This window comes from Mixophyes fleayi, chromosome 3, assembly GCF_038048845.1.
Source record: "Mixophyes fleayi isolate aMixFle1 chromosome 3, aMixFle1.hap1, whole genome shotgun sequence".
Classification (NCBI taxonomy): Eukaryota; Metazoa; Chordata; class Amphibia; order Anura; family Limnodynastidae; genus Mixophyes; species Mixophyes fleayi.
The window spans coordinates 21052700-21076113 of record NC_134404.1 but is presented as its reverse complement, the minus strand read 5'-3'; the positions used below and the strand labels follow the sequence as shown (position 1 = coordinate 21076113).

The 23414-nt window shown below is 47.7% G+C and overlaps 1 long non-coding RNA gene across 1 annotated transcript in view; it reads right to left on the bottom strand.

The window, feature by feature from the left end:
• LOC142142603 (uncharacterized) overlaps positions 1 to 23414 on the bottom strand; it is a 79285-nt gene that overhangs the window by 27483 nt on the left and 28388 nt on the right. Inside the window, exons 2-3 of the long non-coding RNA XR_012689236.1 lie at positions 12052 to 12104; positions 308 to 383 (exon numbers count right to left, since the gene is read on the bottom strand). This is a non-coding gene — a long non-coding RNA (uncharacterized LOC142142603). The remainder of the gene's footprint in view (positions 1 to 307; positions 384 to 12051; positions 12105 to 23414) is intronic.

Sequence of the window (23414 nt, the reverse complement as noted above, 5' to 3'; positions counted from 1 at the left end):
CATCACGCCCGACATTCACTGCTAGGGCAGCACGGTGGAGGGGACCAGGGAGGGAGCCGGATCGCGACCTGACCTGACCTGAACGTGTGACCGCATAAGGTAAGTATTTTTTGTTTTTGTTTATTACATTTTTTATTTTCATTGAGGGCCTGGTCCCCATTGCCCTTGGTCCACAGACCGAAGTAAGCCCATTTACCTTAAATTTCATCTCACAACAAGCATAGATTGTAAGCTCTTATGAGCAGAGCTCTATATATGTTCCTGCACAATTATCATATGTTACATTTAATACCAACCAAAAACATACCTCCAAAATGTTGGCCAGACACATCCATATTTTGCTCAGACAAGGCTCCAAATTGCTCTCGTTGGGCATCACAAATCTGTCATGGAAAATATTTAGGTTTTTTTGGGGGTGTTTCAAAATTACAAAGCTGCACTCGCCAAACAATTTTGATATCTAGGGGCTTTTAGTCACACAGTGGTCCATTCACTGTTAGTAATCCAGAGACAATAAACACTAGTATTAGCCCTTCATTATTAGTGTTAAAGACTCAGTAATCAAGTCACTAGTCTATAAAAGCTTTATCTGTATATAAAGGATAATAATACATATAATAGCCTGGATATAATAACCAGAGAAAAGCTCAAGTCTACCAACATACTATTAATTAATCAGAATGAAGAACCCCCATACATTGTGTCTGTAACATTAGAGGAATGGTAGGACGTATGTATTGCGAATATTCACCTCACAATTTTCTCCCTTTAGGTTTTCGTCTGGTGGGATCTGACAGAGGCCCAGCCAGTTCCCATCCATGAGAAGTGAGAAGACTCTGCAGGTCCAGATCATGACTCTTATACTGCAGTAGGGCAGTTCTGTCACTATAGGATGGGTTATTTATTCCACATGGGCATTATGTCCTTCTGTGGGTTTAATACATAGTGACTTGTACCAGGCGTCTGTCTCTGTTATCTAAAGTCTATTTTATCAGTATTACTCCCTCTGTAGACTCTACGTTTGGTTACAAGGTCCTCCAGGCTGATTTCTCTGTAAGCATTACTCCTCACCCATTCTGGGTGGTGTTGGGACATACCAATGTCTCTGTCTGTGACCCCAACTGGCGGCAGGAGAGAAGAGGATATTTTACTTAGTGTTAAATCCCTGTCTCCGAGGCTTGTTAGGGGGCACAGATCTTCCCACTCAGGAAGCGGCTTTTTCCTTCAGTCTCATCTAATGATTGGATTTTGTTAGTGGTAAACTGAAGACATACAGGATGGTGGAACGGATGGACGGTCGGACGGACGGACGAATGGACGGACGGAAGGACGGACGGAAGGACAGACGGAAGGACGGACAGACGGACAAACGGATGTGCGGACGGAGGGGCGGATGGACGGAAGGAAGGACAGATGGACTGTTGGACAGATCAACGGTTGGACGGATGGACGGACGGATGGACACTTGGACGGATGGATGGACGGACGGACGCTTGGATGGACGGATGGACGCTTGGATGGACGGATGGACGGTTGGACGGAAGGAAAAACGGACGGACAGACGGTTGGACGGACGAACGGATGGAAGGACCGACGGACGGATGGACTGTTGGACAGATCAACGGTTGGACGGATGGACGGACGGATGGACACTTGGACGGATGGATGGACGGACGGACGCTTGGATGGACGGATGGACGCTTGGATGGACGGATGGACGGTTGGACGGAAGGAAAAACGGACGGACAGACGGGTTGGACGGACGAACGGATGGAAGGACCGACGGACGGATGGACTGTTGGACGGATGGACGGAAGGAAGGACAGATGGACGGACGGACGGATGGAAGGACGGACATGCGGACGCGGACGTGTGGACGGACGGACGGAAGGAAGGGCAGATGGACTGATGGACGGTTGGACGGATGGTGGGGCGGACGGACGTATGGAAGGATGGACGGGCGGATGGACGGAAGGATGGGCGGACGGATGGAAGGAAGGACGGACGGATGGATGGGCGGATGGACTGTTGGACGGAAGGATGGATGGAAGGACGGGCGGACGGGCGGTTGGACGGACGGATGGAAGGACAGAGGGACAAATGGACGGGTGGAAGGATGGATGGACGCTTGGATGGACGCTTGGATGGAAGGACGGACGGACAGACGGTTGGACGGACGAACGGATGGAAGGGCCGACGGACGGATGGACTGTTGGACGGAAGAAAGGACAGATGGACGGACGTGTGGACGGGCGGACGGACGTGTGGACGGGCGGATGGGCGGACAGACGGATGGACGGAAGGAAGGACAGATGGACTGTTGGACAAAAGGACGGACGGAAGGACGGACGGATGGACGGCTGGACGGACGGAAGGAAGGATGGATGGACGGACGGACGAATGGAGGGACGGATGGAAGGACGGATGGAAGAATGGACGGTTGGGCGGATGGACGGATGGACTGATGGATGGACGGATGGAAGGACGGACGGATGTACTGATGGACGGATGGATGGACGGATGGTTGAACGGATGGACGGAAGGACGGTCGGACGGAAGGACGGATGGATGGACTGATGGACGGATGGATGGACGAACGTTCGGACGGAAGGATGGACGGATGGAAGGACGGATGGACTGTTGGACGAATGGACGGAAAGTCGGACGGATGGGCGGACGGTCGGACGGGCGGATGGATGGATGGGCGGAAGGACAGACGGACGGTAGGACGGAAGGAAGGATGGACAGACGGATAGACGGACGGTTAGACGGACGGAAGGACGGATGGATGGACGGGTGGATGGATGGAAGGACAGACGGATGGAAGTACTGACAGAAGGACGGATGGTTGGGCGGATGGACGGTTGGACTGATGGATGGACGGATGGAAGGACGGACAGACGGACGGACGGACGGACAAGCGGACGGACGGATGGACGGAAGCAAGGACGGATGGACTGTTGGACGGATTGACGCTTGGACGGACTGATGGACGGTTGGACGGACGGATGGACGGATGAAAGGACGGACGGAAGGAAGGACAGATGGACTGGTGGACGGTTGGACTGATGGACGGATGGACAGACGGACGGATGGACGGATGGACAGACGGACGGATGGACGGTTGGACGGAAAGAAGGACGGATGGATGGACAGATGGAAGGACAGACGGATGGAAGGATGGACGAAAGGACGGACGGTTGGGTGGATGGAGGGATGGACTGATGGATGGACGGATGGAAGGACGGACAGATTGACTGATGGACGGATGGAAGGACGGACAGATGGACTGATGAACGGATGGATGGACGGTCGGACGGATGGAAGGACTGAAGAAAGGACGGACGTTGGGCGGATGGAGGGATGGACTGATGGATGGACGGATGGAAGGACGGACAGATGAACGGATGGAAGGACGGACTGATGGACGGATGGATGGATGGTCGGAAGGACGGACGGATGGATGGAAGGATGGACGGACGGAAGGATGGACGGTCGGACGGGCAGATGGACAGATGGACGGAAGGACGGACGGACGGTCAGATGGACGGACAGAAGGAAGGAAGGACGGGCAGACGGACGGACGGATGGATGGAAGGATGGACGGATGGAAGGACAAACGGATGGATGGACGGATGGAAGGACGGACGGAAGGACGAACGGTTGGGCAGATGGACGGATGGACTGATGGATGGAAGGACGGACTGATGGACGGATGGAAGGACAGACAGATGGACTGATGGACGGACGTTCGGACGGACGGAAGGATGGACGGATGGACGAAAGAAGGGACGGATGGACTGTTGGACGGATGGATGGAAAGTCGGAAGGACAGATGGGCGGACGGACGGTCGGACAGGCGGATGGACGGATGGGCGGAAGGACGGAAGGACAGACGGACGGTAGGACGGACGGACGGAAGGAAGGAAGGATGGACGGACGGTTGGACGGACGCATGGATGGATGGAAGGACGGATGGAAGGACTGACGGAAGGACGGATGGTTGGGCGGATGGACGGTTGGACTGATGGATGGACGGATAGAAGGACGGACAGATGGACTGATGGACGGATGGAAGGACGGACAGATGGACTGATGGACGGATGGTCGGACGGAAGGATAGAAGGACGGACGGAAGGACGGATGGATGGACGGTCGGAAGGAAGGACGGAAGGACAGTCGGACGGACGGACAGATGGAAGTACGGACGGAAGGATGTATGGAGAAATGGAAGGTAAGACGGATGGACGGACAGATGGACACTTGGACTGACGGATGGATGGTTGGAAGGTCGGACGGATGGAAGGACGGATGGACGGACGGATGGACGGACGAAAGGACGGATGGATGGACGGATGGAAGGACGGACGGATGTAAGGACTGACGAAAGGACGGACGGTTGGGCAGATGGAGGGATGGACTGATGGATGGACGGATGGAAGGACGGACAGATGGACTGATGGACGGATGGAAGGACGGACAGATGGACTGATGGATGGATGGATGGACGGTCGAAAGGACGGTCGGAAAGATGGAAGGACGAACGGTCGGACGGGTAGATGGACGGATGGGTGGAAGGACGGACGGTCAGACGGACGGAAGGAAGGACGGACGGGCAGACGGACGGACGGAAGGATGGACGGATGGAAGGACAGACGGATGGAGGGACGGACGGAAGGACGGACGAACGGATGGATGGACGCTTAGACAGACGGTTGGATGGGCGGAAGGACTGAAGGACGGACGGACGGTCAGACGGACGGACGGAAGGAAGGACGGGCGGGCAGACGGACGGATGGATGGAAGGATGGACGGATGGAAGGACAGACGGATGGAAGGACGGACAGAAGGACGGACGGTTGGGCGGATGGACGGATGTAAGGACGGACAAATGGACTGATGGACGGATGGAAGGACAGACAGATGGACGGACGGATGGACTGACGGATGGATGGACGGTCGGAAGGACGAAACGACAGTCGGACGGACGGACGGATGGAAGGACAGAAGATTGGATGGATGGACGGATGGACTAATGGAAGGACGGACAGATGGACTGATGGACGGATGGAAGGACGGACAGATGGATTGATGGACGGGCGGATGGATGGACGGAAGGAAGGACGGATGGACGGAAAGTCGGACGGAAGGACGGAGGGGCGGACGGACGGTCGGACAGGCTGATGGAAGGACGGACGGAAGGACAAGAGGACGGACGGGCAGATGGGTGGACGGACGGAAGGAAAGACGGATGGACTGTTGGACGGATGGACGCTTGGACGGACGGACGGAAGGACGGACGGATGGATGGATGGAAGGAAGGACAGATGGACTGGTGGACGGTTGGACTGATGGACAGATGGACGGATGGACGCTTGGACGGACGGTTGGACGGACGGAAGGACGGAATAATGGACGGATGGAAGGACTGACGAAAGGACGGACAGTTGGGCGGATGGAGGGATGGACTGATGGATGGATGGAAGGACGGACAGATAGACTGATGGACGGATGGAAGGACGGAGGGGCGGACGGACGGTCGGACAGGCTGATGGAAGGACGGACGGAAGGACAAGAGGACGGACGGGCAGATGGGTGGACGGACGGAAGGAAAGACGGATGGACTTTTGGACGGATGGACGCTTAGACGGACGGACGGAAGGACGGACGGATGGATGGATGGAAGGAAGGACAGATGGACTGGTGGACGGTTGGACTGATGGACAGATGGACGGATGGACGCTTGGACGGACGGTTGGACGGACGGAAGGACGGAATAATGGACGGATGGAAGGACTGACGAAAGGACGGACAGTCGGACGGACGGTCGGAAGAACGGTCGGACGGACGGATGGAAGGACGGATGGTCAGACGGACGGAAGGACGGACGGGCATACGGACGGAAGGACGGATGGAAGGACAGACGGATGGAGGGACGGATGGAAGGACGGACGGAAGGACGGACGGTTGGGCGGATGGATGGACGGATGGAAGGACGGACAAATGGACTGATGGACGGATGGAAGGACAGACAGATGGACTGATGGACGGACGGATGGACGGACGGATGGAAGGACGGATGGACTGTTGGACGGAAAGTCGGACGGAAGGACGGATGGGCGGACGGATGGGCGGATGGGCGGAAGGACGGAACGACAGACGGACGGTAGGACGGACGGAAGGATGGACGGACGAACGGATGGACGGTTGGACGGACGGAAGGACGGATGGATGGAAGGACGGACGGATGGAAGGACTGACGGAAGGACGGATGGTTGGACTGATGGATGGAAGGACGGACGGGGGGACGGGCGGACGGACAGACAAACGGACGGATGGGCAGATGGGTGGACGGACGGACGGATGGACGGAAGGAAGGACGGATGGACTGTTGGACGGATGGACGCTTGGACGGTCGGATGGCTGGTTGGACGGACGGATGGAAGGACGGATGGATGGACGGAAGGACGGACAGATGGACGGAAAGAAGGACAGATGGACTGGTGGACGGTTGGACTGATGGACGGATGGACAGATGGACGGATAGAAGGACTGACGAAAGGATGGACGGTTGGACAGATGGAGGAATGGACTGATGGATGAACGGATGGAAGGACGGACAGATGGACTGATGGACGAATGGAAGGACGGACAGATGGACTGATGGACGGATGGATGGACGATCGGAAGGCCGGTCGGACGGACGGATGGAAGGACGGACGGACGGAAGGATGCATTGATGGAAGGAAAGAAGGACGAATGGATGGACGGTCAGACGGACGGTCAGACGGAAGGACGGACGGACGGTAGGACGGACGGTAGGACGGACGGTCGGGAGGATGGACGGATGGACGGTTGGACGGACGGAAGGACGGATGGAGGGATGGATGGAAGGACGGACGGTTGGGCGGATGGACGGATGGACTGATGGAAGGACGGACAAATGGACTGATGGACGGATGGAAGGACAGACAGATGGACTGATGGACGGACGGATGGACGGACGGAATTCACGGTCGGAAGGACAGAACGATGGTCGGACGGACGGACGGATGGAAGGACGGAAGATTGGATGGATGGACGGATGGACGGATGGACTAATGGATGGACAGATGGAAGGACGGACAGATGGACTGATGGACGGATGGAAGGACGGACAGATGGACTGATGGACGGGCGGATGGACGGAAGGATGGACGGAAGGAAGGACGGATGGACGGAAAGTCGGACGGAAGGATGGACGGACGGTCGGACAGGCTGATGGAAGGACGGGCGGACGGGCAGACGGACGTACGTACGGACGCACAAGCGGACGGACGGGCAGATGGGTGGACGGACGGACGGACAGATGGACGGAAGGAAAGACGGATGGACTGTTGGACGGATGGACGCTTGGACGGACGGATGGATGGACGGAAGGAAGGACAGATGGACTGGTAGACGGTTGGACTGATGGACAGACGGACGGATGGACGCTTGGACGGACGGAAGGACGGATGGATGGACGGATGGAAGGACGGACGGATGGAAAGACTGACGAAAGGACGGACGGTTGGGCGGATGGAGGGATGGACTGATGGATGGACGGATGGAAAGACGGACAGATGGACTGATGGACGGATGGAAGGACGGACAGATGGACTCATGGACGGATGGATGGACGGTCGGATGGAAGGATGGACGGAAGGACGGACGGTCGGACGGGCAGATGGGCGGAAGGACGGACGGACGGTCAGACGGACGGACGGAAGGAAGGAAGGACGGGGAGACGGACGGACGGATGGATGGACGGATGGAGGGACGGGTGGAAGGACGGACGGAAGGATGGACGGTTGGGCGGATGGACTGATCGATGGACGGATGGAAGGACGGACAAATAGACTAATGGAAGAATGGAAGGATGGACTGATGGACGGACGGATGGACTGACGGATGGAAGGACGGATGGAAGGACGGATGGACTGTTGGACGGATGGACAGTTGGACGGAAGGAAGGACGGATGGACTGTTGGACGGACGGACGGATGAATGGAAGGAAGGACAGATGGACTGGTGGACGGTTGGACTGATGGACAGACGGACGGTTGGACGGACGGAAGGACGGAATAATGGACGGATGGAAGGACGGACGGATGGAAGGACTGACGAAAGGACGGACGGTTGGGCGGATGGAGGGATGGACTGATGGATGGACGGATGGAAGGACGGACAGATGGACTGATGGACGGATGGAAGGACGGTCGGAAGGACGGTCGGACGGACAGATGGAAGGACGGACGGAAGGACGGACGTCGGACGGGCAGATGGACGGATGGGCGGAAGGACGGAAGGACGGACGGTCAGACGGACAGACGGAAGGAAGGACGGACGGGCAGATGGACGGACGGATGGATGGAAGGATGGACGGATGGAAGGACAGACGGATGGAGGGACGGATGGAAGGACGGACGGAAGGACGGACGGTTGGGCGGATGGATGGACTGATGGATGGACGGATGGAAGGACAGACAAATGGACTGATGGACGGATGGAAGGACAGACAGATGGACTGATGGACGGACGGATGGACGGACGTTCGGACGGACGGATGGACTGACGGAAGGATGGACGGATGGAAGGACGGATGGACTGTTGGACGGATGGACGGAAAGTCGGACGGATGGACGGAAGGACAGACGGACGGTAGGACGGACGGAAGGATGGACGGACGGACGGATGGACGGTTGGACGGACGGAAGGACGGATGGACGGATGGATGGAAGGACGGACGGATGGAAGGACTGACGGAAGGACGGATGGTTTGGCGGATGGACGGTTGGACTGATGGATGGACGGATGGAAGGACGGACGGACGGGGGGACGGGCGGACGGACAAACGGACGGACGGGCAGATGGGTTGACGGACGGACGGAAGGAAGGACGGATGGACTGTTGGACGGATGGACGCTTGGACGGACGGATGGACGCTTGGACGGACGGATGGAAGGACGGATGGACGGAAGGACGGACGGATGGACGGAAGGAAGGACAGATGGACTGGTGGACGGTTGGACTGATGGACGGATGGACAGACGGACGGATGGATGCTTGGACAGACGGTTGGACAGACGGAAGTACGGATGGATGGACGGATGGAAGGACGGACGGATGGAAGGACGGATGGAAGGACTGACGAAAGGACAGACGGTTGGGCAGATGGAGGGATGGACTGATGGATGGACGGATGGAAGGACGGACAGATGGACTGATGGACGGATGGAAGGACGGACAGATGGACTGATGGACGGATGGATGGACGATCGGAAGGCCGGTCGGACGGACGGATGGAAGGACGGACGGACGGAAGGATGCATGGATGGACGGTCGGAAGGACGGATGGAAGGACGATCGGACGGTCGGGAGGACGGAAGGACGGGCGGACGGACAGAGGGACGTGCGGACGGATGGGGGGACAGACGGAAGGACGGACGATGGATGGAAGGAAGGACGGATGGACTGTTGGACGGATGGACGCTTGGACGGATGGAAGGACGGACGGAAGGAAGGACGGGCGGACGGATGGACAGACGGACGAATGGACGAAAGGAAGGACGGATGGACTGTTGGAAGGATGGACGGATGGACAGATGGACGGACAGAAGGACGGACGGACGGACGGTGGGACCTGACTGTAGACTTTGTAGAAGATAAGCGCGGACGTCTGGATGGGTAAGGAGATCTGTGAGAATGTCCTCAGAGTAAAGGCTGGCAGTGATATAAAAGACTGACTAGTATTAAAAACATACAATGAATCTCCAGTCTATATACTGTACTATAGGTGATGTATATAACATGGAGCACGATATGAGGAATAATACCCCTGGAGATAACACCCAGAGATAAAGGTTCCTGTGTTGCAGGACGAGTAGTAACGATCAGATGCCATTTATTTCAGGCAGCTGACACACAATAGAACAATCTGCATAAACCATTATCCTCACCTGAGGCCTCTGTGACTCTGCAGTGTTATCTCAGTTTATTTCACTTTAGATAAATGAAAGTATCAGGAAAATTATAGAAATGACAGGACGTATGTTTAATGCTGCTGTTCTTTATTCCAGAGTAGTAGGAGCCTGACAAAGAGATCCATAAAGCGTCGGAGTTCCAGGTACTAATATCAGCTAAATATAATTATAAAATGGGAGATAGAACTATTATATTATAGATAAGACCCCAATGTGTCCAGCGTTACTAGGACCTCCCACCTCCTGCTGTTTCTTACCTTAGCAGATGAGGAGGGGGGGGGTGACATCTCCTGCTCCCTTCAGTCTGAGAATGTGGCGCTGAACAATGACATCATAGCCCAGCGCCACTTTCCCAGGCCATCGATGACATTGAGGAGCAGAAGCTGTACGGCTGCTTCTCCTCCATGTCAGCGGCTGGCGCTCTGTGTGGAGATGCTGCGGGGACATTAATATCACTGGATGAGAGACATTATACCAATCATGGTGTTTAGATACCCCTAACCATTGGTGCCCTAGGCCTAATGGCAGCTGGCTCTGTCTATAGCATCTGTAGCAGTAACTGAGTATAAATTCTTATGATTAGTCCTATAATGCGCGGTAACTGCACAACAATATAGTGTATATGTATTGCTCTGTCTTGGATTGTCATTAGTTTGGAACCACTGCTAGCCAATGACCTGCATTCCCTAAGACAGATCATATCCCCACATCTTCCACATCCTCCTGTAAATCATCGCTAATATCACTGATCGGGGGGTAATTATCCTGTTGAAAGTAAATAAATGGAAAAAGAGAATAGAAAGAGGCCCATGGATCAATGTTTGTAGACAGATTATTAATTAAACATAATAAACTAATGTCTGGTAAATGAAAGTATCCCAACATTGTATCAGCAGAATTACAGAAATGACAGGACATATGTTTAATACTTGCTGTTTTTTATTCCTTTGTTGTGTAGGCTTCGGCAAAGAGATTTATGGAGCATCGGACTCTGAAGTGATATGTACACATTCTTCAGGTACCAGTATCGGCTAAGCGCAATTGTAAACTGGGAGATAGAACTTTACTATTATAGATAAGACCCCAATGTGTTCCAGCGTTACCAGGACACCCCCAGAATTTACCACAACACCTGTTTAGCTTGAAGCCCCTCTCTCCCTCTTACAGCCAGACTTTGGTGTTGTGGTAAATGTCAGATCACAGCTGACCTGCTGGGGATAACTAGAGATTGCACTTGTTGTCAAAGAGTCAACGGAGAACGTTACATTCACCCCAATATGTTCACTTGTGGTGACCGCAAGTCAGTGGCGTAGACAGCGCTAGAAACACTGCACCACAGCGCAAACACTCCTGACCACAAGTGCAAATAACAGTGGGTACGGGATCAATGGGCTCCATTCCCATACCCGCTTACATGCGTTCACTAGCAATGATAAAATATTAATAAAAGCCATGCCAATGAGTAAGGGGAATGTAAGAGTTACGGCACTGTAAGATAAATCTCCACCTGCTCAGTATGTCTTCAGCTGATTACTGGCTGGAAATCGGGGTTTTCTGTTCTTTTTATTGATGTTTCCATTATTGGAATGTGTGTTTCATTATTGAAAACACAGCAGAATTTGTTCATAATCCCCCCACACACACACACACATACCCCCCACACACACACCAAGTTCTCAGATATGAATCATCGGATTCGGAAGAAAATGGCCGAGGAGAGAGGGGCCCCTGCAGAAATACACCACATGAGGAGGAGACAGATCCGGCCACGTGAGATCGTAGAGGGCATTAATGTAAATGGCACTGACAGGCCGTCGGCACAGCGACAGGCTGGTGAGTACAGATATGATTTTACCCAAAAAGTTTTTTCATTTGCTGCCAAAATAAAACAACATGTGCCCTAATCAGAATGCTCACATACATGTGTTGTGCTGTAATGTTACACACTTATACGTGTGTTATTATTTACAGGACGATCCCAGCAAACACAGAGCCACGCTGTACAGCAGGAACCTGCAGAATAATGTCCACCTGCTTATACACTTACCGTAGCCTCATCTGTAAGCAGCATGACCAGCACACCATCCACTCCTACCACGTCTACTCCACCAAGGCGGAGTGTCCCCACCAGGGGCGGCAGAGGAAGAGCACACAGGGGGGAAAGCACAGAAAAGCCCGGCTCTAAGATAAGAAAAGAGAATCAGTGGATTATGTTATGGAACAACACAAGCTGCTGCATCTATCTCATATTCAGTATTGTAATAATAATAAAAATGATGTTAAACATTACAAATGCATCTTTACTGTCGTACAGTTAAAACGAACTATTTTATGGTTCGTTTCCTTTAACAATGGTTTAAATCAATATTATTGTGGTTTTGGTTCCAAAGAAAATTAGAGACCAATAAAAAATGTTGGGGTATTAATAAGCCAATATTGCATCTACATAACCTGCATGTGTGTACAATTATATACATTTACTTATAGTTTAACTAATAGAGCTGACAATCTAATTTACACTACAGATACCAGGTTAAGAATGGCAGAGGTAGAACCCACTGTAACCTCATCACAAATGATCAATGGTCTAAGATATAGAAAGACAAAGATTACATTATGTTTGTTATTTTGTTCTTTATAGCTCTAAATAAGGACAGTGCTTTAAACCAAACACTTACATGTAAATTAGCTTTCAATGAGTCTCTGTCTGACCTGCCACAGGTAGGACACAGACAGAATTCCTCCAGTCACAGTACATGGTCTCAGGTAGAGCAGAGACAGAATCCCTCCAGTCATAGTCCATAGTCTTAGGTAGAGCAGAGATAGGATTTCTCCAGTCACAGTCCATGGTCTCAGGTAAAGCACAGACAGGATTTATCCAGACCACAGTCCAATAGGGGCAGCACGGTGGCTAAATGGTTAGCACTTCTGCCTCACAGCACTGGGGTCATGAGTTCAATTCCCGACTATGGCCTTATCTGTGTGGTTTGTATGTTCTCCCTGTGTTTGCGTGGGTTTCCTCCGGGTGCTCCGGTTTCCTCCCACAATCCAACAAATTGACCCTAGTCTGTGTGTCTGTCTGTCTGTGCATGTGTATGTTAGGGAATTTAGACTGTAAGCTCCAATGGGGCAGGGACTGATGTGAATGAGTTCTCTGTACAGCACTGCGGAATCAATAGCGCTATATAAATAAATGGTGATGATGATGTCAGGATTGGAACCCAGGGCTTCTGCGAACTGCTGCTCTGCTGACTGAGCTATTCTGGAAGCTGGACAGCTCCTTGCCTTCACTCTGTGTTCTAGCTCAGTTTCATTGATCTCCTGATGTTGCAGCATGTTACAGCTCTTCAACTTGACTTACTATAAAAGGCTGGCCTGTTCCTGTCTTCCTTGCCAGATTATTGTTTTTCTGCCAGTAATCTAGTTCTTGACTGGTCACAATACTATGTTTTATAAAGCATGGTTGGCATAGGATAATAATGCACATTAGATCATCATCATCATCATCATCTTTAACATTTATTTATATTACACCTGCAAATTTCGTAGTGTTTTACAATTGAGAACAAACACAGTAATAAAACAATACTGGGTAATACAGACATGCAGAGAGGTAAAAGGGCCCTGGTCACAAGCTTTCATTCTATAGGACAATGGGAGTCAGATGCATGAGGTTAAGTGCTACATATTGCATATTTGTCCAGCCAGAATGCAGAGTTAAAAAGAGCTTTGTGGGCTGTACGATCCAGTCACACAGCAATATTGGTCAGGAAGTTGTTGTCTTGTGTGCACTGTGTAGAGGGTGGTAATAGGGTAACCTAAGAAGGTTAAGAAGGTGGTTGAGGAATATTATAAGCTTGCCTGAAGAGGTGGGTTTTCAGAGAACACTTGAAGGTTTGAAGACAAGAGGAAAGTTTCATTGTGAGAGGACGGGAATTCCACAAAGTGGGTGCAGCCCGAAAAAAGTCCTGTAACCAGGAATGGGAGGATGTAATGAAAGTAGAAGTGAGACACAGATCTGGTGCAGAACAGAGGAGTCAAGCTGGTATATAATTTGAGACAAGTGAGGAGATGTATGTTGGTACAGTTTTGTTGATGGCCTTGTATGTTAGTAGAAGTATTTTATATTGGATTCTGTAAAAAACAGGCAATTATCATTAATGATCAATTATCATTACATTATGAGGTAATCTTCATCTAACATTTAGCTTCCCTTGTCTACGTCAGCTGGTTGGTACAGAATAGTGTTATGTGCGTATTGTCGCTAACCAATAACGATTGTCGAACCTCGAGTTGTGTTTCCAACGCACAAAGATTTATTCGCAAATAATAGAATATATATATGCTCAAGCGAAGTAATAGTAAATACAGCCATTACTTATCGCAGGCGCTCTGGATCCAGTGCAGTCATTCAATCCTGAAGTCTGGAGACAAGATGTCTGCACACTGGATCACAAGCTGCTGCTTATATACACAATCACATACAGTAATACAATGAAGATGGTATAGCTTGCATCTATTGGTCCAGGTCTCAGGAATGTCCAAGAGGTTGTCAATCATTGGCTGGTTCATCCTAAGGAATCCAAAGGAGGGGGTCATCTCTGCAGGGGATATGCTCTGCTCTTCCCGCCAAGATTCCTTAGTCTTAAGTAGTTCATAATTCCCTATCATTCATAACTTGTGTATGCACTCTGCGATTCCCTCGCAGAGTGAACCAAACAGTAGGATATGTAACAAGGTTCATTATGATATCACTCATGATGTTATTAATTCAACCCGTTCTGTGTATTTCACTAATATGCATGTAACTCTGATATAACCTATAAATACTACTATATTTCGACATAACTGACTATGTGTTGCAACTACCATTAATGTGTACTATTTTATAAGTATGCGTGTTTGTGCGAATGTATGGTAAAAGACCAATTACTGTTGCTGCCACGTGTAGTGGATGCGTACGCCCTTTCACGCCGTAGCGTGCCCTTGTACGCCGTAGCGTACCGTACGCATCTTTTTAGACAAAGACAACCAAGTTTGCTAGACTTTAATTGAAATGACTTTATCCAATTTGCTGACTTCGACAGCTCCACCCTTTGATAGTATAATAAACTATCACCCAATCACCGTTTCAAGTTCAGGATTATAGAATACTTCTTCACAGACCATGATCTCGGTATCTGGTACCACCCTTTCGGTCTCTTTCTCAGTATTACTCCTATGAGACCATTTTCCACACTTCAACACAGTAGGAACACATTTGACAACTAAACCAATTGCTAAGATGACACCCAGTATAAGGAGAAGGAGCTTACCTACACTCGCAATCATTTCCTGTACCCACTCCCCCAGACCGGAGAACCATTTTGCAGGGTTCAACCACGAGAACCAACCCGCCACCTTTTCCCCGACCTCATATAACGAAGAATTATGGCTCTTTCGAAATTCCCATTTCAGCTGCAAAATTTCATCCATCTTCCGGTCTATAACCTCTTTAGGGTCATCCGTATTATTAGTAATGTACGTGCAACATTTGACACCGAACTGGGTGGCCAGTGTCACACAGTACTGTGAAAGCATTTCTAAGTTCTCAGCGATAATGGTAATAATGATATATGAAGGAGTTAAAAAATCTTGGTATTTGCCTTAAAAATACATTCAGTGTAATCACCAGCTCCAGCCTTGAACTATCTCAAAGACCCCGGATGGAGGCCTAGGACATGGGATAATGGATGATGAGGACATTGGGAGTACTGGCTCCAGTGAAAGTTGATAAGAACCCATAAAAGTGACATGAAGAGAACTAACTAGCTTTGTCAGAAGATTTATATTTACTCAGGAAAATATCAATCATGTGTTTCTGCTCTATAACCAGATCAAAAGCTTTTTCATGTATAAATGTATGCCAGAAATAAACGAGGACAGTTCAGTATACATCTTGACATTGGCATGTCTGTGTCTTGATTACTGATCTCCTGGTTAACCAGCATCTTATCTCACTGATATCTGAAGGGACTTGATAAAGGAGAGGTAAAATTACCCTAACATTACGTGGGGGCTCCAATAGCCGGGATCTCGGACAACCGATACAGATGACAAATAATGCTTGCAGCACCAGCTGGAATCACGGACAGCTCAAACCCGTACGGTGAGTAAATTCAGCTGTGATTTTTTCCACTGATTTACTCTCTGTCCAGCATTCTTGTTGTGTGTCTAAAAGCTGTTCATCTGTATATGGTAAGAGAGATTTCCTGAACCCAGATATCTGTTTGAGAGCATAAAAAGCGCTAACTATATGGTTGAATTTAATATATGTCAAAAGTACTCACAATTGTATTTTAATAATTCATTTGGTTATTGTTCAGACTGTTCATGTGCTGTTATACTTAGAAAGCATTCTGATGATACTGTTCTACACTGGAAGCTGTAATTGATAGAACTCTTTTTGAATGTGTTGTGGATGCAAAGCAATATTATTGTATGCTAAATGTGCATTTAAATAAGGATATATATTGCAGCAAAATATAGGGTATTTTTTGGTCTCAAGTGTTACTATATTGGCAAGTTAATCACATACCATTTGAAGGGAAGCCTATCTGTCTGTACAGTATAAAGAAATTACCACCTGGGTTACGCAATGAAATTGTAAAAGGATATTCTGGTGATTATGAAATAAGAAAGCAAAAATGGTTACAGCTGCAACAGAGATTTGCACAATTGTTATTATTATTTGTTTTTTGATTATATTTCTTTGTATAGTATGCAAATATTTTTCAGCCAGAATAGAAGGAATTAAGAGGTTTTTGAACGGTGGTATTGAGGTACAATTCTCTGTAAAATACAGATAACTGCTATAAGAGTGCATGCGGTAAAGCAACCCAACAGTACAGTATATTCAGAAATTGATCAATTCTGAATACTAGGGTGCACAGGCTAGCAGGGTTGTTGGGTTATAAAACCCAACAAAGGTACAGGAATACAGAGAAGTAAAGAAATTTCTAAAAAAATAAATAATCGACAACAAATATTTAAAAACAAATATTTGACAGAGCAGGTTTCCCATTAGAGGGCACACTAGATCCAGAAAAGTGGAAAAGGTTTCAAAACACCAATAAAGCATGGATAAGCAGAAAAGGACAAGCAGATGTGGTTAACATGTGGTATACAGTATCATTAGAGATGAGGGAAAAAAAAAAAAAAAAGAGAGAATGCACACATAGGTACAGGTGTATTAGACATGCCACCGCCTTATGTGGACCCTAGAGCTCCACCGCAGAAACCAGATAATAGACCAGATACACCACCAGTACCTCAACAGGCAGATCACATAGTACAGTTAGCAGCACAAAAGGGGCATTCGCAATTAGAAACTCATTCAGTGACCCCAGTGGACGCAGGTAACACTCCATCAATCACGTTTCAAACTCCAAGTCAAATCCATTCTCAGTCTGCTAATAATGAAATAAATGATTATCCTGAGAGACAGTGTTTGCAATGTGGAATCTAATGCACCTCCTTGTACAGATAATTCTTACAGGAAAATGTTTACAAGATACCAATGATGATAAGCCGTTTGAAGGATCACAATATCAGTCAATTAAAGAGAAACAACAAATCAGAGGGTGAGAAGGAGAATAACATTGGAAAAGCAGGTATTGCATTCTCACACTAATATGTATCCAGTCAGAATACAAAGGGTGCCTAACCCAAACTTTGATGCCAATACTGCCGAAGGTGCTAATAATGGGAGTGATGACTCAAATAATTAACAGCAGGGGTTTACAGCAAGCGCACCAGAAGGTGACAGGGGGGCTATTACTCATCCTGCACCCCCTGTAGAAGAAAGAAATACGTATAACTGGTCTTGAATTTCTAGCCAGAGTACAATGGTGGTGTCATAAACAAAAATTAAAAGCACCAGCAGCACTAGACATAACACAGAGAAATGATTCAGTAATGATGTATTTGGATAAATTAACGACCAGACAAAATGATGGTTTTTCTACAGAAACCCCAGATGGTCAAAGAATGTTGAAAACAAAGTTTTTGAATGGTTTAAAGAATGAGGTAAGAAGCCAACTCTTTACAGTCAGACCTGAGGCATTGTCTATGAAAATGTAATCTTTGCTACAGGTACTTGGAGGACTGGAGGACCAGGAAGCAGAAAAAAAAAGGGAAAAGAATGCCCAAAAGACTCCTCAGGTAACTGTACACCTGGTACAGTGAAAAGGAACATGGCAAGTAAGCCAGCAGCCAAAAGGAACAGAAACAGTAAGTGCAAGACAAAGGAATCAAGGTGAGGACATGACTGGCAGATGTTTTTGATGTGAATTACCAGGTCACATGAAGAAGGACTGCAGGAAATACAAGAAATGGCAGCAGCAGCAAAGAGATGAAGATATAGCTCCCTGTTGTCAACACCTTGTCCAGTTCTTGTAAACACCTCTGAAGAAGGTAAGCTGCCTGGAACTACTGTGCAAATTACACTGCTTACTGGTCAACAATTGGACTGTCTAATTGACACGGAAGCAAGCCAAACAGTATTGAGACACGATCAAGTGCCACAAGAATAAGTGACCTCAGATTATGTAAAAGCATCAGGGTTGACAGGACAGCCTATACACCTGAGGAAAAGTAAGAAAGTTAAGATACAAGTAAACAAAGACTGTACTCCTGTCCCTATAGTTTCTCACTTCAAACACTTGTCCTGTAAATCTACTGGGTGCCGACATATTACAGTTAATGAGAGCATGCATTAAATAAACCCCAGAAGGGATGGAATACACCAGTCATTTCCAGACAACATATCTAATCAGGTAGAAGCAGCAGTACAGGTTTTTTTTGAAACAACCAAGTGAAAACACATCTCAAGATGAGGCACCACTACCATAGTGGCTGAAGGATGTACCTGAGAAAATATGGTCAAAGGGAAAAAAACTGATGTGGGACTGTTGAAAGTTGCTCCGGTACAACTTATACTAAAACCTAACACACTACCAATATGTGTTAAACAATATCCTTTGACTTTGTTACAGAATAAAGCAATCACAAAACAATTACAAGAATACCAAGGCAAAGGTATAGCAAAGAAATGTCAATCCCCTTTTACCACACCTTTATTCCCAGTCAAGGAAAGAGAACAGTAAGAGGGAGGAGCTCCCGAATTCAAGTTAATTCACAATCTCAGAGAAATAAATAAACGACTGGTTGTGAAACACACCCATTGTCCCAAACCCACATACCTTGCTGAACCAAATTCCTGTTACATCAATGTGGTTTACAGTTATAGATCTAGCAAATGCTTTCTTTTCTGTACCAATAACTAACGATTCACAGAAAATGCTGGATTTTCTGCATGAAAGAACACAATACTGCTGGATCAGATTGCCCCAGGGAGGAGCCACCAGCCCTTCAGAATTCTCTGAAGCAATGTCAACTGTCTTACAAGGTTGGTTACCTCAATATCCTGAAACTACCTGACTATTGCAGTATGTTGATGACTTATTGATAGCTGCTGATAGTGAACAACAGTGTAAAGAAGAAATTGTTTCTCTACTAACCTTTTTGGCCCAGCAGGACTGCAGAGTGTCCAAATCCAAGCTCCAAGCAGCACAGAAGGTAATTTTCTTAGGACACTGCATTTCAAAGAGTACAATCGATACAACAGGTAAAAACACCTTTCAGCAGCCAGACTCACTAAGTACGAGGTAGCATTGTTAAGTGCTTCACATGTCAAAATCAAACGGTGCACAGTATTAAATCCATTGTTACCCCTAATGTATGAATCTCAAGATTCAAAAGGAGGGAATAATAGTGAAGAACAAGAGCCGTCAGAAGAAAGACATTGTGATAGTGAAGGTGATGACGATGAATTGGGTGAAAATATTAACCACAATTTTTCTTTTTCACATGATTGCCTCGCTCTTCTGGATATGGAAGCACAGTCTCTTCCAAATGTTACTGACTCTCCCTTGTCTAATGCTGTGTATGTACTTTATGTAGATGGTTCCAGGTATTATGATAACGGATCACCATTTACAGGATACGCGGTGACTACAGAAAATGAAGTAGTTGACTCAGGACCACTATCATCGATACTGTCAGCACAAGCTGCTGAACTGATAGCACTCACCAAGGCATTGGAATATGCAGAAGGAACCACTGCCAATATCTACACGGATTCCAGGTATGCTTGGGGAGTGACACAGGACTTTGGTCCAATATGGAAGAGCAGAGATTTCAAGACCTCTAGTGGGAACACGTTGCGCAGATGCAGAAGGAAAAAAAAGGCGGCTAAGAGAAAGCCTGAAAGAGAAGTATACACAGTACAGAAAGAAATGTCTGACTACACTGATATTAAAAAGTTTCAACAGCAAACAGGACCATTGGAGAAAGAAAGATGGAAACGATTAGGAGCACAAGAAGATTGCGCTGGTATGTGGAAACTGAATGATAAACTTTGTCTTCCACAGGTTTTGTTGCCTCCCATGTTACAGATAGCTCATGGACAGCCACACCTGGGGAAGGAACAGATGACTAGCGTGGTCCATCACCATTGGATAGCTCCAGGATTCAATAAAGCTGCTACAGACTATGTTCAGGCCTGCTGGATCTGTGGAACTTCAAATCCAGGAAAAATGGTAAAAACGTCACAAGGTACAACTTCAAAAGCCTTTTATCCTTTTCAAAGACTACAGATAGACTATATACAACTGCCTAAATCTGGAATATATGAATATGTTCTAGTCTGTACATATCTTCTCAGTAAATGACCGGAGACTTGGCCAGTAGCCAAAGCAACAGCAAAAGCAACTGCGTAAAGACTGATTGGTGAGATTGTGTGCAGGTATGGTGTCCCTGAGGTAATTGAATCAGATAGAGGTACACACTTCACTGGGGAAATAATGCAACACATAATGACAGATCTAGGCATACAGCAAGCTTTTCATGTGCCGTACAGACCACAGGTTAGTGGGCGAGTAGAAAGGTTGTATGGGACATTAAAACTGAAGATTCAGAAAATCATAGCTGAAATAATAAAATTAAAAAAACCATGGCCAGAATGTCTTCCCATAGCCTTGTTTAGTGTAAGAACTGTGCCAAATAGGAATAGCAAGTTGTCTCCTTATGAAATACTTTTTGGAACACTACCAAAAACAGGGTGTTATTATCCACAGCAATTACAACATAAACATGGAGATTTGACTAGCTATATGAAAAGTCTAACTGATCATTTGAACTATTTGCATGTTCTAGCATTTTCTTCACTTCCAGAGCCTGATTCAGACCTACAGCCGCATAAGCTGAAACCTGGCGATTGGGTGTACTTAAAGAAACACGTGAGGAGAACTTTCGAACCAAGGTTGGAGGGTCCGTATCAGGTCTTCCTGACCACCTCCACATCAGTGAAACTCCAGAACCGAGACTCCTGGCTGCACGCATCACACTGCAAGACGACGCTGGTCACACTGGACACATAACCTAGATCTTTGTGATAACACAGACATAAGACCTGTTTGCCCACAACAAACTGCAGTATTTCAAACATGTATGTTGCAGCATAACAATAGTGTTTATGTATGGGCATTACACCCACTACTCATTATCACTGTGGTATTGATCATATTGATAGGATGGAACTGGTATATGTCATGTACGTTCAGAAAAGATATACAGAGATTACAGCAGAGGCATGAAGAAAAGATACTTTTTGAATAAACAGGGGCAGAAGTGCTGATATCTGTACTCGGTCCCGGGTGAATGGTGAAAGACCCTTGCTTTCTCACAAGAGACTGTACAAAATTAGTCTGGGCTGCGTTAGATGTCACCATTTCAGGCCTTAACATTTTTTTACCTTTTATATATATTATTAAAATGAGGGAGATTGTGAAAGCATTTCTAAGTTCTCAGCGATAATGGTAATAATGATATATGAAGGAGTTAAAAAATCTTGGTATTTGCCTTAAAAATACATTCAGTGTAATCACCAGCTCCAGCCTTGAACTATCTCAAAGACCCCGGATGGAGGCCTAGGACATGGGATAATGGATGATGAGGACATTGGGAGTACTGGCTCCAGTGAAAGTTGATAAGAACCCATAAAAGTGACATGAAGAGAACTAACTAGCTTTGTCAGAAGATTTATATTTACTCAGGAAAATATCAATCATGTGTTTCTGCTCTATAACCAGATCAAAAGCTTTTTCATGTATAAATGTATGCCAGAAATAAACGAGCACAGTTCAGTATACATCTTGACATTGGCATGTCTGTGTCTTGATTACTGATCTCCTGGTTAACCAGCATCTTATCTCACTGATATCTGAAGGGACTTGATAAAGGAGAGGTAAAATTACCCTAACAGTACCCACCAGTAATAGAGGTGAGATAATTTAGTAGCAGTCTATGTTGCACCAACTCCTTCTTGTTTGCTTGTAGCTCCCTTCCAGTATACCTGAAAGTGTCATCATACATCTCGGTGATATTATCTATTAATTTAGCTAGGTCTTGGATATATTTAAAGTTTAATGTTCCCCGAGCGGTCCTGGTGAGATCTAGAGCAACCATAACTTGGAAACCAGCAGTTTCACTAATCAATTTTGTAGCTATGGGTTCCTCACCAGGAATCATATTTCTCTTGCCACGGTGTTCATACTGTGTGTGTATGTATGGTGGTGATGTAGTCTTGTGAATACCAACCATTTCTTCATGAGTAATAGTCATGATTTCAGGAACCAGTTTAGCTAAGAAACACAAGCCCTTGGAACTCGGAGTCACCCAGGAATAAGCTTTTCTTCCACAAACAAAATACACATCATCAGGGAGAACATAAGGAACAGTATGCCCATGAATTATATCACACAGAGTTTTGATAAAACTACCCATGCCTAGTGTCTCCATTTGCTCTAGACACGTGTCGGCATTAATGACATTTTTACATTTATCTGTAGAGAATTTTTCAATGGATACCTTCTTATGTTTGGTTATACGCCCTAATTTGTGACTTCCATCAACATTCCTGCCTAGTAGTGACCTTGTGAGTCTCCCTCTAAAATGAGTGTGGCGAGCCATTGTCTGATCTGATAGGTCAGCCTCCCAATTCTCCAGGCGCTTTGCATGAGATATGTTTAGGCACAGCAAAGATCTGCCTATGGAGTATTGTCGAAGCGTCAGACTAGGGGACCTAGTGTTATTGTACCTCCCTTCTATGGGCCTCCCACCCCTCGATTCGAGTACTTCAGATATGTTTAGAGGGAATGGCACTAGTCCTATATTATGCTGCCCTTGAGGCACGTGAGAGCACACCCAACACTCGGTTTGGTTTAGCACCTTACCCACCAGGGAGTGATAATCCTCCAAAGGATGCCCGCCTATATTCAGAGTACTGGGGGACTGGCATCGTTGGATGCA